At 39.1% G+C, this 23,730-nt stretch overlaps 1 pseudogene; it reads right to left on the bottom strand.

The window, feature by feature from the left end:
- Window positions 1-2,278: 2,278 nt before the first annotated feature.
- Window positions 2,279-2,942, bottom strand: LOC132413870 (SIN3-HDAC complex-associated factor pseudogene; annotated as a pseudogene).
- Between the last annotated feature and the right edge of the window lie 20,788 nt (window positions 2,943-23,730).

The raw sequence follows: 23,730 nt of genomic DNA, 5'->3' as shown, positions 1-23,730 counted from the left end.
AGATCAGGCCTGGCAAGTGTGACAGGCCAATGAAAACACAGGCCTTACTTCATACCTAGTAAAGGAGACATTTTGCAGGAAAGCCATTTACCATCCTCTAAATCATATTACCTTTCTTATCTACCGGTTGAACCCATCCTGACTGCTGGAATAAGACAAATGGGTAAAGCTAAGAAAATATCCTGCAAAAACTATACGAGGAAAGTATAATAAATAATTCATTGGGAACAGTGCCCAGGCATAAAAGAATTTGAGTAAGTTTAGAATTTGGGAAATTGATCGTGATTTCTGGAACATAAATATGGAAATGAAGACACAGAATGGTTGGAAGACATGCTATTTTACAGATCCAGAATAACAATGATAGGTTCTTCTTCTGGACATTTCCAGAATGATGATCAACGGAGAACATTTGATATGGCTGCAAACAGCCAGCAAAAAAATCTATATAGAGATTTGTATTCTAAATGGGAAATACTTTTGTGAAACTGAAATGTGGGGAAGGGATAAAAGTTTTCTTGTACATTCTTTACTTCTAGGAGTACATGTGGAAGCTACACATCTGCTCCGGACGTTGCTCAAAGGAACGTGGAAGCCTGGTTTGTAGCAGGTTGAAGTGTTTTAAACATGAAGTGTGGGAAATAATAGCACAGTTACTGTCACGAAGGCCATCCTAGGCCAGTCACGTGGAAAAGAAATCCAAGGGCTTCAGCTGCCTGGGCACATCCCAGCACCGTGGCCCACTGAATCTAACCACAAAAGGCCAGCTTTGGAAGACATGAAAGGGGAAAAGCAGGGTTCACAAGGGGATTGTTAATACTTCCGAGGGAAAAGGGAAAAACTAGCTAGGCTTCACGTAACAACAACAATCATTTCCCAAAAGTGCCTGGGCTAACTTCAACTCTATGTGAAGTGTACTGTACAAAATTAGTTTGCATATTATTTGATGTTCTCTCTGGCCTTCTTTTTTTTGTTTTTTTTTTGGGGGGGGCGGGTTCAAGTAAAAGGCTTTCAATGAAGGTTTTAGAATTGAAGAGCTCCACGTTTAGGATGTATCATCTAACACCTCAGTGTTCAGAAAGCCTGACTAAAAGAAACCAAACCCAAAGCAACCCACTCAGCATTAACATACAACTCTTTTCTTTTAGCTGAATTTTACTTTAATATAGAATGAAAACAAAAACAAAAGCCCCAAACCCTAATAGGTTAACACAAGTCAAACAACCATTCTACACAAGTAAAACCTTCACAAAGGTCAACCGAAGGAATCTAGAGCTACAACTGAATTGTGCAGATTTCCAATGAAGTCACCAGTCACGTAACATAAATTACTTACACACTTGCAAGCCCTCTAAGAGATGTGCCTCAAGAAGCATTAACCTTCGTTTTTTTCATGAGCCATCCTGAAGACGTGCGCATTTTCTTTTTCAGATAATTTAACATTTTTAATACAGCGCGTCCTCTACCAAGTGCTAACGCTTTGGTACTGCTTATCCTAAAGACTTGCCATTTCCCTAAGAGGAACTTTGATTCTGCTTTAGAAGTGTCATAGAAATTAAAAACTTTATCAAATACCAGTGTCGAGGGAGGTGGCACAGGACGCAGCATGTGCAGCCAAGTTAGCTCTGTAGATTTAGAAACTACTCCTTCAAGATAGTCACACAGAGACCTTAGTCTGTCCTGAAACTACTCCTTCAAGATAGTCACACAGAGACCTTAGCCTGTCCTGCTTACTATTCAGTAGTACGCGTCTGAATCATCAGAACCTTGGCAACCCCTTAATATTTCACAGTTATTAACAACTAGGGGCAAGTCTGTGTTTACTGAGTTATGACAAATTTATTATAAAGAAGGAAAACAAGTGTAGCCAGCCATCTTAAAAAATGCCCCAACCACTGCTTCTCCATATAGAAAGATTAAAACTACATACATTTATCATACAACAAACCCCATCTCTGTCCCCTGAAATTCCCCTAATTTCATTCATTAGAAGGGGACTTTTAAAAAAGACTTAAAGAGCATCTTACAGCAGCATTCAGCTTTCCCATGAAATACTCAGCACCTTAAATATTAAGTACACTTCGTTTTTTCTTTTAGTAAGCTAGATACTGGCTTCAGAGTTTGTGGAACTGGAGGGAAAACAACACACTCAAAACGACTCTAGGAATCTTCCTTTGGCGGAATAGTAGGTATCCAAGTTAAAAATAGGAGGGTCCTTTTGTTGCTTTGTTTTCCAAAATTTAAATCGTTTTTTGTTCCCCTTCTACATCAGCCTCAGTCACCACTCCTGAGTGGAGATGGGCAGAGGCTCTGGCCCCTTTTCCAGCGGCTTCCCAGCAGCTGCATTCTTATTGCTGCAGCAAGGCTTGAATAGATGTATGTCAACAAGGACTTCCCCAAAACGGCCCTTATAGATAGTGCCACAGCGTATTTTCTGTCTTTCCTAGTACGTGAGATCTAAGAAGGAAAACACGGACGTTCTGTTAGAGCCAGAAGCCATCTCTGTATCTGACTGGTGACTGTAATGAGGAGACTGAGCTGGAGAGGCACCTAAGGTGGTACCGTGAGCACCAGAATTGTGACATTTAAATTCCTTCTGCAGTTGACTGATCTGGTTGCTTTTTATCTTGTTTCCAGATAGAGTTTTCACTTCCTTTGGTTTCAGTGTAGTCTTTAGACTGGGTCCTGCCCTTGCATCTACCACATGATTTCCGTTTTTTTGTTTTTTGTTTTGATCCTGCTGGCAATTTCTTCCATCTTTTCACAAGCAGGACACTGGCATTACAGATGTCTCCTGAATGAGTCTCATGTAACCCAAAACAGCTCTGTAAGTCCTTTTCATAGCGTTAACTGTCAGTGAATCGAGAACTGGAGGATTTAGCGAGGCAAATGTAGCAGCCCTCTATACTTCGGTACACCTTTGGCTTGCGAAAACCAAACATCTTTTCTTCTGGGCAATAGTCTTAGTATGCTTTGAAGGACACCAATAGTTCCTCCAATGTAATAACTTCCCCAATTCCACTTTCTAGATCCCTTCTGGGTAGTAAAGTGTTTCTTATATTCAAAAATACCTTTCAAAACTCAAAATGCCACTGGATGGACCCCTGGGCATGCGACGACCGAGACAGAGGCACCCAGGCAGCAAAGAGAACCGCTCCCCGGCGGCTCGGTGGGTAAACGCAGCATCTGGGGTCCGAGGGAAAGTTCCGGTGGAGAGCTGCCCGGCGGGGCGGGGCGGGGTGGACGGAGGGAAGCGCGTCCCTCGCCGCCGCCTCCCTCCCCTGCGCCCGGCCCTCTTCTTAGGCAGCGGTTCTCAGATTTGAGTGTGCATCACCGGGAGGGCCTAAACAAAAGCCCAGCTTCTGATTCAAGTAGGTCCACAGAGGTGCCTGAGAATTTCATTCTAAACAAGTTAGGCTATTGCTTCAGAACCACACATAGAAAACCACTGAAATACTATTTAAGATTCTTGAAGTTAAACTATTTTTTTGTTTTTTTTGTATTTTCCACTTCTCCTTTGATATCCCATCACACACACACACACACACACATACACACACACACACACACACACACACCATAAGACCTAGAAATTTTTCCATAGTATAGTCCAGGAATCTTGTGATAACTGATGGCTGAAGACAGCTAGTATAACACCAGCTCTGTTACCCTCATGCCGACCACCCAGTATACTTATAACATTAGAAGAGCAAAGAAGGAAGGCCTACAGGTGTGATGATTCTTTTTTGTTTACCAAACAAAGGAATGGGAGCGTCTTAAAATTCAAGCTAGAACATAGGTATTCTACTAGGAAGCAAATAAGGAAAGAAAGACAAGCCATAACCCAAAATTAGTTTTTTGGTAGTTTTAGAGAATAGCATGCAACTCTAACAGAGAAATTGGATACATGATGTCCTGGAAATAAAACTGACTAATAATACATAAGAATTGGAACAAGCTGTGAGACCTGACGTTTATCAATATTTAAAAAAGGATAATCAATTTTACCAAAGACAGCTGAAGCTGGACTAACTGAAAAAAGGGGGACTAGGATATGAGGTTATGGTCGTTTTCTAATGTTTTGATTCTATAGGTTTTCATTTGGAAGAAAAACATAGTTCATGAACTATGTGTGTGAAGATTAGTATTGCAGAGTAATTTTAAGTTTTAAAATGTATATACATTTTTTTAAATAAAATTTATTTTATGCCAAGTATAAAAGAATAAAAAGATGAATACAGCATTTTTGGAAATTTTTTGGAAAATTTAAAACTAAAATTTTAAAATGTTTACCCATATTCTCACCCTACAAATACAAGTTTTAATATCTGGCTGTATTTTAGTCTTTTTTCTAAGCATCACTTTTACATAATTTCGATACAAAACTGACACATAATTTTTACAGTGTTTCTTTTTCTAAATATTATAACGAGTGTTTACCATTATTCAAATATTTCATTAGCATATTTAATGTCAGTACACAGTCATAAAGTATTACAATTTATTTAAATTTCCTTTATTGTCAAACACTTTGTTTCCCCCCCCCCCTTTTTTTCCCTATTGTAAATAGTACTACAATGAGTACATTTGTACATAAAACTCTCTCTGTATTTAAGATGATTTTTTTGGATAGATTCCCAAGTTTAGAATTACTTGTCTCAGGCTTGGTCATTTAAAAGACCCTTTCTACATATTGTCAAACTATTTCCTAAAGAGGCTATAACACCTTTTTTCTCTTTCTCACTAGCAATACTCTATGTCCAGTATTGAGCACTCTGAAATTTTTTATCTCTGCCAATTTGATAAGAAAAAATTATGTCTTCTTTTGTTTTTATTTGCATTTCATTGTTTACTAATGAACTGAATCTTTTTCATGTTTGCTGATGAGAGACATTTTCTCTTGTATGCATTTCCGAACATTTAATTTAGTTAATTTTCAATTATATAAATATTTTCATATTTATTTATGAAAAAAATGAGTATGGATTTTAAGAATTTTTAAGAATATAGATTTTTAAGAATTTAATAAAATAAAACCTCAAGATACATAAAGCAATTTAGTTGGTGTTAAGAGAATCGAGTATTATACACAGAAGAGCTTGTGGTTCCAATTTTCATCTTTGGAGCTCAGATTTCAGTACTGTGTTTGAGGAAAATAATTTCAAAGTAAAACAATTGTCACATTAGGATAACTATATGCCAGTACACTTGAAATCTTCCCAGCCTAAGCACAACATCAAAGACGTGGCCGATTTAAAGACTGTCACCCTCAAATGGAAGAAGTTTGCTCCACATTAAATGGTTTATGTTCTTTCCTTATGATCAAACTATTAGGGGGAGAGGGTCTAAGTGTTCAGTGCAAACATCCTAAGTAACTGCCCCACCGTTTCCCAAACTCTTCACTGACCACAAGAATGAAAACATCTATCAATCCATTGCTTACTAAACACTGCCTGGAAGAAAGCAAGCTTGTTGATTTTGGTAGGTTTTCAAATTTCCTTTGCCTGCGGAAAGGTGACAGAAAGGGTGTCCAAAAGACCAATGCAATACCTGGATATGAACTGCATCTGGAAACCACTTTTTTCAAGATTCACCCTTTGGAAGAAATACTTGGCCTTGGTCAATGCGGCAATTGATCTCTGGGGCTATTGACAAAAGCCATAAATGTATGCTCATTATTCTTGTTCTGTCAACAGCCTTCGACATTTCTATTTGGCCCATCATAGATCAGTCATGGGGAAATACAAGGTAAGTGACTTGCTTTCCCTTAAGTTCAGAAATTTAAAGTATCTTAGAAATCGAATTCTTTACAATTTAGTACTTTTGCTTTAGGTCTTTCTCAAGAGGTGAAGCATAGTTAATGCTCTACATACATGTCAATATATAGTGGACATTTTTTTCTATTTAAGAAGGTGCTGTGATGATGTTCTATATAACATTCTGTTTATTAACCTTTATTAGAAGAAATTTATAAATTTTAGAAGAATAAAAATTTTGAACAACCAATCATGTACAACTTTAATGTCCATGCTTCTGAAATCTATTTTATTTGTATCAGTTTGCATCAATGATATTAAGTTTCCTTTAGAAAATGAGAGCAGTGCTGATAAGGAGAAAACAATTACTTCATAAAAAATACAAAGATGAAACTCTTCTAACATTTAAGTATCTATGTTCAGTATGGAAGTGTTTGTGTGTAGCTATCCTAACTTTCCTGTCTCCTTTTCCTGCATGTCAAGTAGAGCGTATACAAAAAATTTAAAATACGAATTCCCAATTTCCCACATCTCCTTTGGGTGCCCCTTCTGCCAGCACTCCTCTTCCATGTGGATCGTCTCCAGGGAATCTTAATGGCTTTTGTTTCCAAAAGTCTATGCCCCTAAGGCAGCAGTTCTCCGTAAAGGGCAAATGCACCAGGGCCATTTGGCAAGGTCTGGAGATAATTCTCAGTTTCCACAATTGCAGGTGCTACTGGCATCTCGTGAGTAGAGGCCAGGGATGCTGCTGAGCAACCTACAGTGAACAGAACAGCTCTCCACACCCCCCAACAAAATATCCAGCCCCCGAAGTCAACAGTGCACCAGTTGAGAAACCCAGTGCTGAGCAACAGTCAGGACTCTGTGCAAGGACAAAACAAATGTGAGGAATATTATAAGACAGTTGATCTCTCCCCTGCTACAGAAAATGATTCATTTGGATGAGAAAGGAGACAGGATGGATGGGAGGAAGCAGGTTGAACAGAGATAACCTTGGGGTCTCAGAGAGACATGTACTTCCTCCACCTCCATTCCCTGCCTCCGAGGTTGGGTCTCAAGAAGATAGGGGACAGCAGTGTGTTTGGTGTAGGCAGATGGGACCATAAGGAAAAGACAATTCCTATGCCTCAGCACAGAAGCAGCAGAAAGTGTGGTTCCCTTGGCCAGGCTTGGAAGAAGCATAGAGAATGCCACTTCTGAAGGAGACTTGAGCATGGGAACAAGAGACGCCTCAGAGACTACCACGTGGGCCAATGACTGAGGCCCAGATGCGATGATGGAAACTTAGCAGAGGCCAGTCTTGTACCCCTCTAAAGTCCCTGGAACACAGATGCGACCCTGGAAAAGTGGGGTAACCCAAACTGACTAGCCCCCCACCCTAATAAGAGAAGCTGAAAAATGAAACGGATTTAAATTTTTATGTTACGCGTACAAGTTGCACGTCAGACATTGTGGTTCATGATCAGTACATGCTGCGAGTAGAAGTTCCACTCCAAATTGCGCAGATAGATTGGAGATATATAAGTTTAACTCAACTAATTTAACTGAAAGCAATCCTCCTTTTCATTTTGTTGTATTGAGTCAGAATAGGTATTACTAACCTTTCAACGTGATATTGGTGTTTGACTCTGAGATCCCCACTTCTTCCATTACCAAAAGTGTTTTAGAATTTTACTCTGTGTTTGTGTATCAGGCCCAGTGACACAACTGAAGACAGTCTGGCAGGTTTAAAACCAGGGCGAGCTTAGTATAACTACCTGGTTCAAACCCATTTCACATATTGAATTGCTATAATTTTAAGGAGAGTTTAATTAAAAGAAAATCATTAGCTGGTATGTCAAATATAGTTTTGTGGTATTTGATCTGGCTCATTTTTTTTTAAATGTAAGGTTATGTAACAACCTGTCACTGACACCTCTGTTAAGTAAAGCCAGTATTATCTTTCAAGGGTGTCACAGTTCTATTGATATGAGTCTCTACCCAGAAACCTAGGAAATTTACCCAACTATTCATCAAGAATTCTGGACACCATTATCAAAGGAACAGGACACGTGTTGGCAGAGGACACAACACCCTCTGCTGCCAGTCCCAGCAACAATCCAATGTTTGTGCACCAACCCCCAGCCAGAGGAAGGCTTTGTTCCTATAGCACATCTACTACATTGTCCCCTTTGGATGCAAGCTGGTCTTCTCCCTCTGCTAGTAAGCAATCTGTTTATTTGCCTTCCCCAAATCATTTGGTGTCCTTACCTCTCATTGGAAACTAGATGTTAAGATGAGAACCTGGGAATTCGCCTTCCTCAGTGAAGACAATTATTTATTAGACAATCCTTGACAGCATATACTCCTCTGCCATAGCAACAAGTTGACTTGGGGATAACTGACACTGATACGCACCGTACTTTCCTTCCAGCAAATCTACATCTGCATTGGGTATCCTTTCCCAAAGCATCACTGCTTAAGGCTATCTATTTATTTACATTGGTAATGCCTCCATTTACTTCTTGGGGCTCTGGGACATATTATACAAATTCAATAATAAACACATTGCCCTGATATAAAGACATTTCTTGGAGTCCAGAAATAAGTTCAATCAGCGCTCAAAGCTCCATTAAAGCATTTCTAATCTAAAGTCAATCCCCTCTCCTCTACACAGTCTGGAACTACTGGAAATGTGCCACGGTTTCTTCTCCTCTTGGGTTATACAGAAGTTGCTTTACTGTTTATTCTGGAACTGTTTATGGGAACATCTTTGACATGTCAAAGTGAAAGAGATTACAGTGATTCCTGATCTGCATAGAACTTTAGCACTTTAGAACTTTAGCATAGAACTAGCATTACCCTTGGCACTTACTGAAATCTTATACCAGTTGGAGTCACCATAATTTTACAAAAGTGATATCACTGTAAAATGTCATTTGTAGAAGAAAAGAAAGTCAGAAGGGTCTTAAATAGATTCTCAGGAGAAATGTTATGGTATAGAGGAGGAGATGTATTGAGCAGAAGCTTCATAATTATCTTCATATTTATGGAAAGTTATCATAGTTAAAGTATTTATATTATCCTTCATCTATGAAGAAAACACCAGGTAGGGGAAAGCCAGAATTTATGAGTAAGGAAAAATGGTACCAGTAGTAAACTTGGTTGGCAGCATGACATCATGGAAAGACTGTGGATTTTAATGTTAACACACCAATAAATTAGAATCCCTAGTAGGTCAATATTATTAAGTATTAGATCTTGGGTGAGAAATTTACTTCACTTTTCTCATAAAATAGGAAGTAGTGATGCAGGAGTTTTGTATGGCTTAAATGAGACAAGCATATTCATGCACTGAGCACAATAACTGACAAGGAGTAAAAACTCAACTATGATGGTTTTCTATCTGACCTTTCTGGTCTTTAATTGATTTTAAGAGTTAATGACTTTCTGATTTTTTGACCCAGAGCTGTTGATAGTCACATGAATCTGACAATAGTCCCAGACCCACAGAATAATTTAGGTGGTTGAGATGAAAAAACCCCACAACTTTTCAGTAATCTGCAGCTCTCTGAGTAGACAGTTCTCAAAATTAACCCCAGCAGAAAGGGCTGGAGAGCTTAGTACTTCCTACAGTAATGTCACCCCACAAACTACTTTGCTTAGCTCTCTCCATCTGTGCTTCAACTCTTCTTGCCGAAGACCCAGCACTTGAATCCTTCTCTGCTGTACCCGAACCTGCATTGCTCACACCTCCCCTCCCTGCACCTTTCACTCCATTCTCTTGTCTTTCTTCAGCCCCCAATTACTCTTTTCCTAACGACTTTCAAAAGAACTGTCCCAGAGAAAGACAAATATCATATGATATCACTTATATGTGGAATCTAAAAAACAGTACAAATGAACTTATTTACAAAACAGAAACAGACTCACAGACATAGAAAACAAATTTATGGTTACCAAAGGGAAAGGGGGGATGGGATAAATTGGGAGTAGGGGATTACCAGAGGCATGCTGTTAACAGATGCTACGTATGATAGATAACCAACAAGGAATGGAAAAGAATCAGAAAGGAGTATAGTTATATACATATATATGTATAACCAAATCACTTGGCAGTACACCTGAGATTAACACAATATTGTAAACAACTATACTTCAGTTAAAAGAAAAGAACTGTCCCATGGTTCACATCATATGGAAATAAAATTCTCATGGTGACTGAAAAGTTATATGGGAAAAGCTTCACGTAAGCTAAAATTTTGTACGGAACAAACTTTTGGTAGGAATGGATCACTACACAACTTCAACTTGACCTTCCAAACTGCCTTCTATTAGTGGTCTCAAAACCTCTATTAGTTCTTTTCTTGGTTCCTTAACAGGCCTATCTCATCCTTAACAGCCTATGTTAGTTTCCCATTATGAGACTCTTACATTGTGGCAGGCACTCTACAACAGCCTAATCTCCTTGAATGGTTACTGCAATCCTGCAAAGTAGTCCCACTTTTACCTACAAGGAAATTGAGGCTTCTAGAGATCACAGGACTTGCTCCAGATGGTCAACCTTGGCTCTGAAATGGAAGCAAGGTTTATGGTAAAAAACAAACAGGATGGACAGTTGATGAGAACATCTCCAGCGAACAGAGGAAAATTCTGGTAAAGACTGATTTATTTTCCACCATGTTTCAATGTGTCCAAGAACCTCCAAGATTTCTGTTTTCCATGAAGCATGCAATTATGCTTATTCTAACACCACTGAAACCATTTCTCTGACTTATAAAGTCTTTGTACTAAAAATATCATTTCCACAAGTCTTGAGTCCAGTCATGGAGATAAGTGGTACCAAGCTCAGACGAAAAGGTTTTCCTTATCTATTTCCTATGACTATACGAAAAAAGTGATACTGAATTTTATTCTTAGGGTAGATAGACATCCATATATATATATATATATATATATATATATTTTTTTTTTTTTTTTTTTTTTTATTTATGGCTTAGTTATATTTTGGCTTGGAGGTAGAGAGTTAAATGACATAATTCCTGGTTGTTTTCAGGATTGGCTAGTTATAACAGAAACTCCAAATAATTGTGATTGAAAGAAGACAGATGTTTATTACTTTCTTTATTACTTTCTTTACCTTCAGTGTAAAAACTGAAGAAAGGAAGCTCAGGGCTGTTTTGGTGGCTCCATAGTTATTTGGGAACTTAGTGACTTCCAAATTTCCACTCCACGTTTCCCGTAGTGTAGTTCTCATTCTCCTGGTCTAAGGTGGATGGATTCATTTCCTGGGGATGCTGTAACAAGTAACCACCAACTTGGTGGCTTAAAGCAACAGAAATTTATTGTCTCACAGTTATAGAGGCTCGAAGCCTGGAATCTGGGATCAAACCAGGAAGGCTTTCTCTGGAGGCATCTTGGGGGACAATCCATTCCTTGCCTCTTCTGGTGGCCGTGGCATTTCTTAGCTTGTGGCCACACCACTCTAATCTCTGCCACTATAGTCACACGGTCTTCTCTTTTTTCTGTGGCAAATCTCCCTCAGTCTCTCTCATAAAGATGGGTGTATGACTGCATTTAGAGCCCACATGGATAATCCAATGTGATTGCCCTTTCTCGAGATCTTTAATTTAATCACAACCACAGAGTTCTTGTTTGTAATATTAGGTAACATTCACAGGTTCCAGGGACTAGGATGTGTATCTCTTTTGGGAACAGGAGGGGAGAGACAGCATCCAGACTACCACAATGGATCTCCAGCCGTTTTATCCCTGTTTCAAGAAAGAGGACTGATGAAGGGGAAGAGAAGGGACACACCCACTCCCCTGAAGAACATGTTTCAAAAATTGCAGGCATCATTCCTCTCACTTTCCACTAGCCACATCTCAGTTACATGGTCACAGTTAGCTTCAACTTACGCAGGGAATTAAAGTCTTTTATCCCAATTGATTATGATCTCAGTTTTATATAGGAGGGCAGAAGAGATATTACAGGACAAATAACATCGGTTATCACCTGCCACTTTGGCCACCCAGATATTCATATACACCTTTCTTTCCAGAAACCCCTCCTTCTCAGTCTGTCTCCAAGGGAGAGATTTCCAAAGTCCATCAGGTCTTGGATATCTGCATTGATGGGCAGTTATCTCATCTCTAACAGATATCTATATGGCTCCACATAGCCCAGTTATCTGCCCCCAACAGAAATATACCTCAGTGCTCCAAAAACGTGGCATCCACAATTAAAAACTCCCATTTAGAAATGGAGAATGGGAAACAGAACCATCTTGGAAGTGATCATATCTTGCTGGGCAGGAATAATGATGACTCCCTTCTTGTTAGTAGGGTAAGTTCCCAGTTTATTGCATCTGAAAGCGCCTTTGAGTGGACTTCCTTGATCACTGTTCTCCATGGCTCATCTGAGGTGGGCCTCGGAGAGGGTGTCCTTTTAAAATCTGTATGGCTTTTGTAGCCTGCTCCTCACTGGTACTGGTTCGGAGGTCAAATGGTTGGTTTCAGTCCCAAGCTTTTGGGATTGAACAGGATTTGGGTTTTTCTGGTAATATCATTTCCTCAAAAATCTAGTGGACTTCCAGTTTATTTGCTTCTGGTCAGTTCTATGTGCTAATAATGACAGATAAATATCTTGTAGAGTCAGAGTTTTTAAGAGTGAAGAGACACAGGTCTTTTACTTATTGCCTCTGGGCTCTCTGCCCATCCCCCTTTTTTCATGTTTCAGCCTGGTTTTCTTAAAGCCATTTGAAACAAAGAACCAGGGTGGGAGACAAGACTCTTCATCTGATCTTTGCCACTGAGCTGCCCATTGTCTGGCAGAGAAAGATTAACTACAGGTGCTTGGGAAAGCCTCAGAGGCACCATCTTATCTTTTGCGAAGTCTGCACCTTTGCAGCCTTTACTTAAAACTGCTCCAGTCTGAGGTACAAAAGCAGTTAGCTTTTTCAATCTTATAAGGTCCAAACTGCTGACTGTTAGGAACACGGACTTTGGACCCAAATTGCCTAGTTCCAACCAGGTTCCTCACTTATCAGATGTGCAACTGGCAAGTTACTTGACCTCTTTGGTTCTCATCTGCAAAATGGGGCTAAAAACAGCATCTATTTCATTGTGTTGCTTGAAGAGTAAGTCACTTGAGACATATAAAGCACTACAGTGGTGCCTGGCACAGAATCAGCAGCGCGTATCCGTAGTTAGTATTAACTTACTAATATAGTAGTACTGGGCTCTTGGTCAACTTGTATTGCAGGATGTAGTCTGTTACCAGACTGATTAGCTCCCAAATGAGTTCACCTCTTTTGTAGACTCTCCGAAAGCAGCAAGAAGTAACAAACATAAGACATCTTGAATGTTTCCTACGATTTCCCCTCATGCTAGAACCATAGCCTGTGGCCTGCTTTTTAAGATGCCACAGGCATCATTTCATCAAATATTCTGCTGTAACCTAACAAGAGAATTTAGCTTTTCACCTTCCATTATCTGAGGCATCAGCATCTACAATTTAGACTTTGTCACCACCGACTCTCTACTTTCAGGCATCCAATTCTGTATCCATTAGGGTTTATATTTGTCAGCTCCTAATAGAGATCTTAAATACAGGAAACATAAACAAGGTGAATCTTCATTTCCTTTTGCATAAAAGTCTGGATTGAGGTAGTTTAGATGATTCCACAGTGATTCAATAGTCAGGTCTGGGGCACATGATGCTTCCACTTTCCACATCACCACTGCGAGGATGCTTTCTTATCCTCACAGTTCAAGATGAATAGCCAGCCATCACACCCATGTCCAAGCAGCAGGAAGGAGGGAGGGGAGAAGGAGGAAATGTTTCAGAAGTTGAGCACAACATATGCAGGACTTGTTACAGGGTCACACCTAGTCAGGGAGATTGAAAAATGTGGTGTTGCCTCCAGTGTGCTTGCCAAACCCCAAATCAGACTTTCTGTTATCATAGGAGACAGTGAAAACAAGGCCCATGAGATGAACAGAAGCCTCTGCCACGTTCACTGAAAATGGTTAATTCTCTAGTTTAACATAATATCTTTAAAAAATGCCTGACCCATGACCTTTCATTCTATCTCTATTCCCTACTACACAATAATGTAAAACCAGTGGGTGCTATGCATTCAATAAAAAATAAAACGCAATATCTTATACCAAATGACAATTCTATCCTGAAATTGTTATGGTTTTTCCCTTAGGATATAACTGCATGTCCTAAAATTGAAATGAACTTGCATTTATATTTTAAAAATAAAGACCAAACTTTTTGCATGTTTGTGTAACATATGGTTGGTAGAGGTTTATTTTATTTACACTAAAAAAAAATACCTATTTTAACCCCTATGCTTCTTAAACTTGCATACAGCAAAATTATATTCTTAGAAGGTATAATGACCAAAATATCTGAGTTAAAATGAAAATCAGGATATTCCAGTATACTGACTATTTAGAGGAGATGTGAAAGACTGAACAGCTTCCATTAAAGTTTTTTCTTTTTCTTTTTCAGATTATCTTCATGAGAAAAACAAAATTGAATTGGCAAAAACTAATATTGGGGGTTTTTAGCTGCCATAAAACTTCAAATTAAAAAAAAATTACAATTAGCTAAAGAAGACTAAGCAATATATAAATGGTTTGTTTTGTTTCTTCATCAACCAACATTGCTGTATCTAAGTCTAAGCTTTTTTTTCTTTTCTTTTTTTGGTTGGTTGGTTTTGTTTGGTTTTGTTTTGGGTGATGTTCAGCATTTTGTGTCCTGATAGGAATTTTAATGAATGTAAAACAAAAGCACTGGTACCAAGCTGAGCCCAGTGGATGAATCAGGTATGCGTGTGTATTCACAGCACTCATTACTGACAATTTTCTTGTGCCCAAATGTCGGTCAATCAGACATGTCACCAGAGAGGCATATTTTTAAAAGATCTGGACACGTTTTAAAAAATAGGTAGACTTCAGAGATGGAATTAAAAGGAAACTTACAAGACCACTATGCAAGTCTGAAACATTCTGCACAGTTTCCCTGTTTCAGACACAATGGAAGTAGAAGCAGGACCCGGCCTGAGAAAGCGTCTGCTTTGGACAGTAACTCTTCAACATGTCACTGAGATAAAGTGCTTCCTTGGAGCCAGGAGGCATTAACCATTTCCTTTTGCAGTCAGTCCACTTCTTAAATAGAGTAACAGCTAATTTATTTTTTTCCTTCATCTTTAGAATACTAATGTGGGCCACAGGTGTTCAGAGTTTATTGGCGTAACACATTTTACAACAAAAAAAGGAATTTCTATAAGTTTCAACAGGGTACAAAAGAGATATGACCCATTTCCACCGGTTAATACTTAGTTATATTTTACTTAACCTGTCCAGAAAGGATTCAAAGCAACCTACTGGAATTTTCAGTTTAAGTCACTGCCCTTACCCTCATCTGAAGGTGACGTCAATACCTGAGCAACTCTTTCCAGGCCTCAGTTTTGCATGGTCTAAAGCGAGGATGGGCCCTCCTCAGCTTCTGCTTTAAAACTCTTCAAAGGTTCTTCATCCTCCATGGTCAAGTTCTTTAACATGGCGCACAAGCCCTTCATGCCCTCACCTCCTCCTGCCACCAAAGTTTCATGTTTTCCCTGATAGCATATGACTTAGCCAGAACGTTAAGCAAAATATTTTAAAGAACATTCTAATGGAAAGAAAGCAGATCCACGTGAAAATGAAGTTTAAATGACCAAATGGTTTGTTTAAGGTATTGGCCAATTGTGCATTATTTTGTTACTCTTTCTGTGTATTAAAGGATTTGTGCCAAACTTTAGAATGATTAGTGCTTTTTAAATTTATAATTCATTTTTTGGTTTTGCACTGCCATACAGCAAAAACTTTGAATAGCGTAAATGTCCATCAAATTGTGGTTTGCTTAAATTAACTATAGTAGGTTATAATGCAGTGCATACATGGTATGATTTCATTTTACAAAAAAAAATCAGTAATATAAAAGAATATATAGAAATCATATAAAAGGGATTGGAAAATATTTGGCAAGATAGTAATAGCAGTTATCTTTGAATGGGTGGGATTACTGTATTCTTTATATTTACACTATTTTTGTTTTCTTCCTGCAGTACTAATTCATTGCTTTATTTTAAGGAGGAAAAAGTAATAGAAGAAACTAATGATGAAAGAAGCTACCTTTTAATGAATGAGAGGTTACTGTGTGCTGGGCACTGTGGGAGCTTTTAGTTTTAATTGTCTGTTTTAATCCTCAATAATTCTGTGAAGTAGAGATGATGAATGTCAGTTTATCAGTGTGAAAATAGGATGCCAAGTTCAGGTTCAAGGCCATACTGTCGCTATGTCCAGACATGGGATTTGCACACACACCAACCATGCTTCTAAACAGTCATTATACTTCCTGCTACTGATGGATATTTAGGTTGCGCTTTCAACTATTACAAATAGCCCAAGGAAGAAATAAATCGCTAAGCAATTAGTTCAAAATTTTAAAAAGCAAAATTAAAATTAAAAAGCCATTTTACAAATCAATAATGCTTCAAGCCATATGGACGATTTATTTCATAGTGCACCAAAAAGAGCAAACTTTGAGGGGAAAAAAGTAACTAGTGACACTCATTTCAACAACAAAAAAATTTTTAAGGAAATTGTTATGTTGATCATCTGTTCAAAAATATTTAGAATCAAATTGCTTTAGAGACAAATTATCTAGAGTCCTCTGGCCCCCACAGGCACTTATTTGGCACCCCCTGTAGCCATTTTGGACTACTTCATACTTCCACATGTAGCGAAGAATGGTTGGAATCTTGACAGTCACGCATGCCCTGGAATTCTCTTTCTACTACTTAGTAGCTCCTTTATTTTTTTCTTAGTAGCTCTGATTAATTCTTCAGGTTTCTGACTCCACTCTCGCAACAGGCTTCCATTTCCAACTGAAGGTGAGTTAAGCTCAATTTCACTGTCCTCCCAACTCTGAAACACGTAACAGCTAACATGGCAGATCAAGTGGCCAAGCCAATATGGCCTTCGCTAACCAAAACAGATCCAGCCACGCACAAGTCCCCCTACAAACCTGCCAGAAAGATCACATGTGTTATCTCTCCAATAGGTATCTAAGCTCCTTGAGGACAGAGGGCACCTGATATTTAATTTTATGTCACAGGGCATATTAGCTATACTGGAGCTAAATTAGGATAGCAAATGGAGCAGTTCTCAAGCATATACACCTCTTTCTTTGGTCTAGAATGCTCAGGGAACTTCTTACCCATCACAGTATATGTGGTATACACAGAAACAGTGGTTTGGTTACCCGTCTGATTTCCCTGGAACTCCAAAATGTCATCGGAAAGTGCATGGAACCTGCCCACCATTGGTGTTCGACATATGCAGATATACCTAGTAAAGGGACGGAGGTGGGGAGAAGGAGCCAGACTTCATTAGAAGACTGTGGGGCCCTTAAAGGAAAAAGCCTCAAGTCAAATCTGGCAGGCAGGGCCTGACCCCTCAGTGGGCACTATGTGTGAAAGGGGAGCAGTAGTTCCACGTGCAAGTGAGATGGCTCGTGACCAATTCCCCACTCAGCACTCTCCAAACTAATCCAGAATATCTGTAACCCAGATGGAAGAAGGGTATTAAAAAAATAAAATTAGAATATCACCAGGGGCCCAAGCATTTCTCAGTTAGATCCACCACTCTGTACTAAAATGCACTGAGGTGAGAAAGGTAGACATGTCCTCTGGTCTCTGGAGAGAGTCATCAAAATTCAAAGTCAGAAATAAAAGGAATCCAAATCAGAAAAGAAGAAGTAAAGCTGTCACTGTTTGCAGATGACATGATGCTATACATAGAGAACCCTAAAGATGCTACCAGAAAACTACTACAGCTAATCAGTGAATTTGGTAAAGTAGCAGGATACAAAATTAATGCACAGAAATCTCTGGCATTCCTATACACTAATCATGAAATATCTGAAAGAGAATTTAAGGAAACACTCCCATTTACCACTGCAACAAAAAGAATAAAATACCTAGGAATAAACCTACCTAAGGAGACAAGAGACTTGTATGATGAAAACTATAAGACACTGATGAAAGAAATTAAAAATTATACAAACAGATGGAGAGAGATACCATGTTCTTGGATTGGAAGAATGAACACTGTGAAAATGACTCTACTACCCAAAGCAATCTACAGATTCAATGCAACCTCTGTCAAGCTACCAATGGTATTTTTCACAGAACTAGAACAAAAAATTTCACAATTTGTATGGAAACATAAAAGACCCCGAATAGCCAAAGCAATCTTGAGAAAGAAAAATGGAGCTGGAGGAATCAGGCTCCCTGACTTCAGACTATACTACAAAGCTACAGTAACCAAGACAGTATGGTACTGGCACAAAAACAGAAATATAGATCAATGGAACAAGATAGAAAGCCCAGAGATAAACCCACACACATACGGTCACCTTATTTATTTATTTTTTTTGCGGTAGGTGGGCCTCTCCCTGTTGTGGCCTCTCCCGTTGCGGAGCACAGGCTCCGGACGCGCAGGCTCAGCGGCCGTGGCTCACGGGCCCAGCCTCTCCGCAGCACGTGGGATCTTCCCGGACCGGGGCATGAACCCGTGTCCCCTGCAATGGCAGGTGGACTCTCAACCACTGCGCCACCAGGGAAGCCCTGGTCACCTTATTTTTGATAACAGAGGCAAGAATATACAATGGAGAAAAGAGAGCCTCTTCAATAAGTGGTGTTGAGAAAGCTGGACAGCTACATGTAAAAGAATAAAATTAGAACACTCCCTAACACCATACACAAAAATAAACTCAAAATGGATTCAAGACCTAAATGTAAAGCCAGACACTATAAAACTCTTAAAGGAAAACATAGGCAGAACCCTCTATGACATAAATCACAGCAAGATCCTTTTTGACCCACCTCCTAGAGAAATGGAAGTAAAAACAAAAATAAACAAATGGGACCTAATGAAACTTAAAAGCTTTTGCACAGCAAAGGAAACGATAAACAAGACAAAAAGACAACTCTCAGATGGGAGAAAATATTTGCAAATGAAGCAAATGACAAAAGATTAATCTCCAAAACTTACAAGCAGCTCATGCAGCTCAATATCAAAAAAACAAACAACCCAATCCAAAAATGGGCAGAAAACCTAAATAGACATTTCTCCAAAGAAGATATACAGATTGCCAACAAACACATGAAAGGATGCTCAACATCACTAATCATTTGAGAAATGCAAATCAAAACTATAGTGAGGTATCACCTCACACCAGTCAGAATGGCCATCGTCAAAAAAATCTACAGACAATAAATGCTGGAGAGGGTGTGGAGAAAAGAGAACCCTCTTGCACTGTTGGTGGGAATGTAAATTGATACAGCCACTGTGGAGAACAGAATGGAGGTTCCTTAAAAAACTAAAAATAGAACTACCATACGACCCAGCAATCCCACTACTGGACATATACATATACCCTGAGAAAACCATAATTCAAAAAGAGTCATGTACCACAATGTTCATTGCAGCTCTGTTTACAATAGCCAGGACATGGAAGCAACCTAAGTGTCCATCAACAGATAAATGGGTAAAGAAGGTGTGGCACATATATACAATGTAATATTACTCAGTCATAAAGAGAAACAAAATTGAGTTATTTGTTGTGAGGTAGATGGACATAGAGTCTGTCATACAGAGTGAAGTAAGTCAGAAAGAGAAAAACAAATACTGTATGCTAACACATATATATGGAATCTAAAAAAAAAAGTTCTGAAGAACCTAGGGGCAGGACAGGAATAAAGACGCAGATGTAGAGAATGGACTTGAGGACACAGGGAGGGGGAAGGGTAAGATGAGATGAAGTGAGAGAGTGGCATGGACATATATACACTACCAAATATAAAATAGATAGCTAGTGGGAAGCAGCCACATAGCACAGGGAGATCAGCTCAGTGCTCTGTGACCACCTAAAGGGGTGGGATAGGGAGGGTGGGAGGGAGATGCAAGAAGGAAGAGATATGCGGATATATGTATATGTATAGCTGATTCAGTTTGTTATACAGCAGAAACTAACACACCATTGTAAAGCAATTATACTCCAATAAAGATGTTAAAAAAAAAAAACAAAAAAAAAAACCTTAGGCAAGGGACTTCCCTGGTTGTCTAATTGGTAAGACTCCACGCTCCCAATGCAGGGGGCCTGGGTTTGATCCCTGCTCGGGGAGCTAGATTTCTCCATTGTAAGGTTGCCACTTTTTGTTTATTGTTAATAAGTGATATATGAGCTAATACTTTGAAACTATGTGAATAGCCTTTTCCCCAACCCAATAACTTTAGATCCATTGATGATCCTTGTTTGAATAAATTATTACACTGAAAAAAAAAAATCAAAGTCAGATACATGAGCGCTCTAGGAGAGTGTGGGAATCCTGTTTCCCAAGGGTGTGGACAGACAGGACGTCTCCATCATGAAGATGCTTCATTATATTACTACAGCTGCCATAACAAATTATCACAAACTTGGTGGCTTAAAACAACACAAATTTATGATTTTATAGTTCAGAAGTCTGAGATGAGTTTCACTGGCATAAAGTCAAGGTGTTAGTGGGTCTGGGCTCCTGTTGAAGGCTCTGGTGGAGCATCTGTTACCTTGCCTTTTCCAGCTTCTAAAGGCCGCTCACATTCCTCGGACAGTGACCCCTTCAAAAGCCAGCAATGGTGGGTCAAGTCCTTCTTATTCTGCATCAGCCTGACCTCCCCTTTGTCAACCTCTTGCATCTAAGGATCTTTGTGATTACATTAGGCCTACCTGGATAATCCAGAATAATCTCCTTATTTTAAGGTCAATTGATTAGTGACCTTAATGCAATCTGTAACCTAAATTCCTTTCTGCCATGCAACATAACATTTTCATACGTTCTGGGGAATTAGATCCTGGACATCTTTTGGGGGGGCCATTATTCTGCCTACCACACATGACTAAACAGATTATACCTAGAAAGACAAGAACAATAGCAGCATCGAGTGAAGGATGATGCCTGGATGGGCCTGGCTGTGACATAGGAACAAAGAAAGACCTCAGAGGAACATCAGACAAGGATGCAGAGGGAAAGCTACAATCAGGCAGTGAGAGCAGAAGCCCCTGGAGCAGTGGACAGATTATGTGGTTACATGTAAGCAGCTCTTCCATAGCTCCACCCCACAGGATTCCTAGAGAGTTAAGACAGGAGGGGCTGACACACTGTCTTTTAGTATTTAGGAACTAATCAGTGAACCTATAGACAAACTGGAAAATATTATTACCAAGAACATAAATATTAGTGGATTCTGGGCTCCACTTACAGAACCCTCGGGATTCTCTACTATTCAAGAAGGCACAGGCTTGGAGAATCAACATGTAGAATTGCTGAATGACATCAAATTTGTTCTCACTGACTGATCCATCATGGACATTACTCGGTACGCGGCCCTCTCACTGCTGTGGCCTCTCCCATTACGGAGCACAGGGTCCGACGCGCAGGCTCAGTGGCCATGGCTCACGGGCCCAGCCGCTCTGCGGCATGTGGTATCTTCCCGGACCGGGGCATGAACCCGTGTCCCCTGCATCAGCAGGCGGACTCTCAACCACTGCGCCACCAGGGAAGCCCATAGACATTACTCTTTAACATACATCTTCAAGGTAGAATAACATATGGTTTAAAGCAGTTATTCAGTAATTACGTGCTAAATGAACACACGAGTGAATGCTCTCATCTCAGGTAGCATTTGGCAGAGTGGACAGATGGCTTCTGAGTAGTTAAAAAAAATTCTTAAACTACATTTCTATAAAGACCAAAGTATATTTCTTCCTTTCATTAAGCTAATCTTCTCTGGCATACTCATCCCTTCAAAATTTGTTATTTATTTTATTTTTTAATGGGAAAACCAAACAAAGTTTAATAACATGTATACATGGGAGAGACCCAGGAAAACTGAGTAACTCCTGTTATTTATTTTAGAATTGGAATTCAAATACATTTACAATTACATACTGGTTGGCCAGAGGGTGGACATTTGGAAAAAAAAAAATCAGTGTTTGTAGCAGCTATGTGACCTATAAAACCAATTTGAAAAAAATTGGTAATTATACACACAGAAAAGTTGTAAAACAATGGCTGATTCTATGACTTCATATAGACATATAAATCCAATGTGATTGTGGCTCTTAAATAAAAGATAAACTGCCATAATTATTATAATACATCTGCCACATGATTTTCAACCTTAAAGTCATTTCTCCAAGAAAATTCTCTTAATTGAACATTAAAGGATGGGTTGTAGATCAGGGTGGAAGGTGTTTTCTATCCTTTACTTGAGGATGACAAGAGGAGACAATTTATTTCACTCCAGACACTGAAATGTCTAATACCCTTCAATGCTGTGTTTTGCCCTTACATCTCCCACTGCTAATCTTTGTCTAGGTGAATTGGTAGACAGAGCGCTTAGCAGCAGGACAGTGAGATGCATAGCTAAGTACAGCTACTGTATTTTCAGACAGATAAGTGATCACTTGTTCTGAGATATTCATTGCAAGATTTTGACCAAGCCGCCTTTCCACAAACAAGTTTATAATCGCTTGTTCTTTTTCTATCTCACAGGAATGTTGCAAAGAGAAATTGCAAACAATATGGTTGCTTCTAATTATAATAATATAATTGCTTCTAATTATAATAATATACTGAAGTTAATGTTAATTGAGATGAAGGCACAATTAAATGTTTTTATGGGGCTAAATTTCCCTTTTCAGTTTTAAAAGAACCCAGTCCTCTACATTTAGGTTTAAATATATTGCCTTAATTCAACCCAAACCAACAAGATTGCCTGGTAGTCAATTTTGGGGAATCTGCTTGAGAACATTCAAACTAACATGTCAATATCTAATATGGTACAGCAACTATACTTCAATAAAAAATAATAAAATAAAAATAAAATTTAAATAAACATATAACCCCGTACACATACCCATTACAAATAAGAATAAACAACTGAGTTAGATAAATACAAAAATAAATAAATAAAATAAAACAGATAAGTAACAAGGATATACTGTATAACACAGGGAATTATACACATTATCTTATAATAAGGTTTAATGGAGTATAATCTGTAAAAATACTGAATCACAATGCTGTACATCTGAAACTGATATATTGTAAATCAAATATTCTTCAATAAAAAAATAAATTGACATTCAAATATTTCTATATAAATGAGTGGTACTTAAATCTGTGATCAAAAGAATTCTGAATATTGCTTCTAGGGCTCAGAGAAAGGGGCGGGGTCAGACAGGAGCAAGAGTGGTGGGGTCAGTGATGCCTCAGAGGGAGAATATCATTGGGGTCTAGAGAATGAGCTTTAGGCTCAAGAAGACCAAGATAGTTTGAAATCCTGTCTGCCAAGTCATGATCTCTCTCCAAGCCTCCGTGTCCTTCTCTTTTAAAATAGGGGCAGCGGCAGTAACTCCTCATGGATTTATTGTAAGGAGCAATGATCTAATGCATGGACAGGGCTTAGCACAATGCCGGACACTAGCAACTCTTCTGTGACAACTGGCTGCCTTTTAAAAACACTGTTAATATAGGGGAAGGAGAGAGAAGAGGGAGAGGAAGGAGAAGGAAGGAAAGCAGAGGACAGGGCAGGAGGAAGGAGACGGGGAGGAGGTTCAAGGGCATATCTCCTGGGTAAGGTAGCTCAGGGTATGCTGCAGGGATGTGGCTCCCGAGCAAAGCTTCAGACGTTAGAAGAAAGTGAACCAGGGAGGAAAGAAAGTGCCAGCCTCATGTGGAGACTTGAGTTGATACTGAGAGGAAAACCAAGGACACTGCATCCATTTAAAGCTCCAAAATGAATCAAGCCACAAAATGCCAGGGAGACCAGTGACCGGAGGAACCTCCAACATGCCTGGGAGACCCAGGCAAATGTCAGGCAGTCGT

This window comes from Delphinus delphis, chromosome 18, assembly GCF_949987515.2.
Source record: "Delphinus delphis chromosome 18, mDelDel1.2, whole genome shotgun sequence".
In the NCBI taxonomy this organism is placed as follows: Eukaryota; Metazoa; Chordata; class Mammalia; order Artiodactyla; family Delphinidae; genus Delphinus; species Delphinus delphis.
This window is presented reverse-complemented; position numbering and strand designations above follow the sequence as displayed.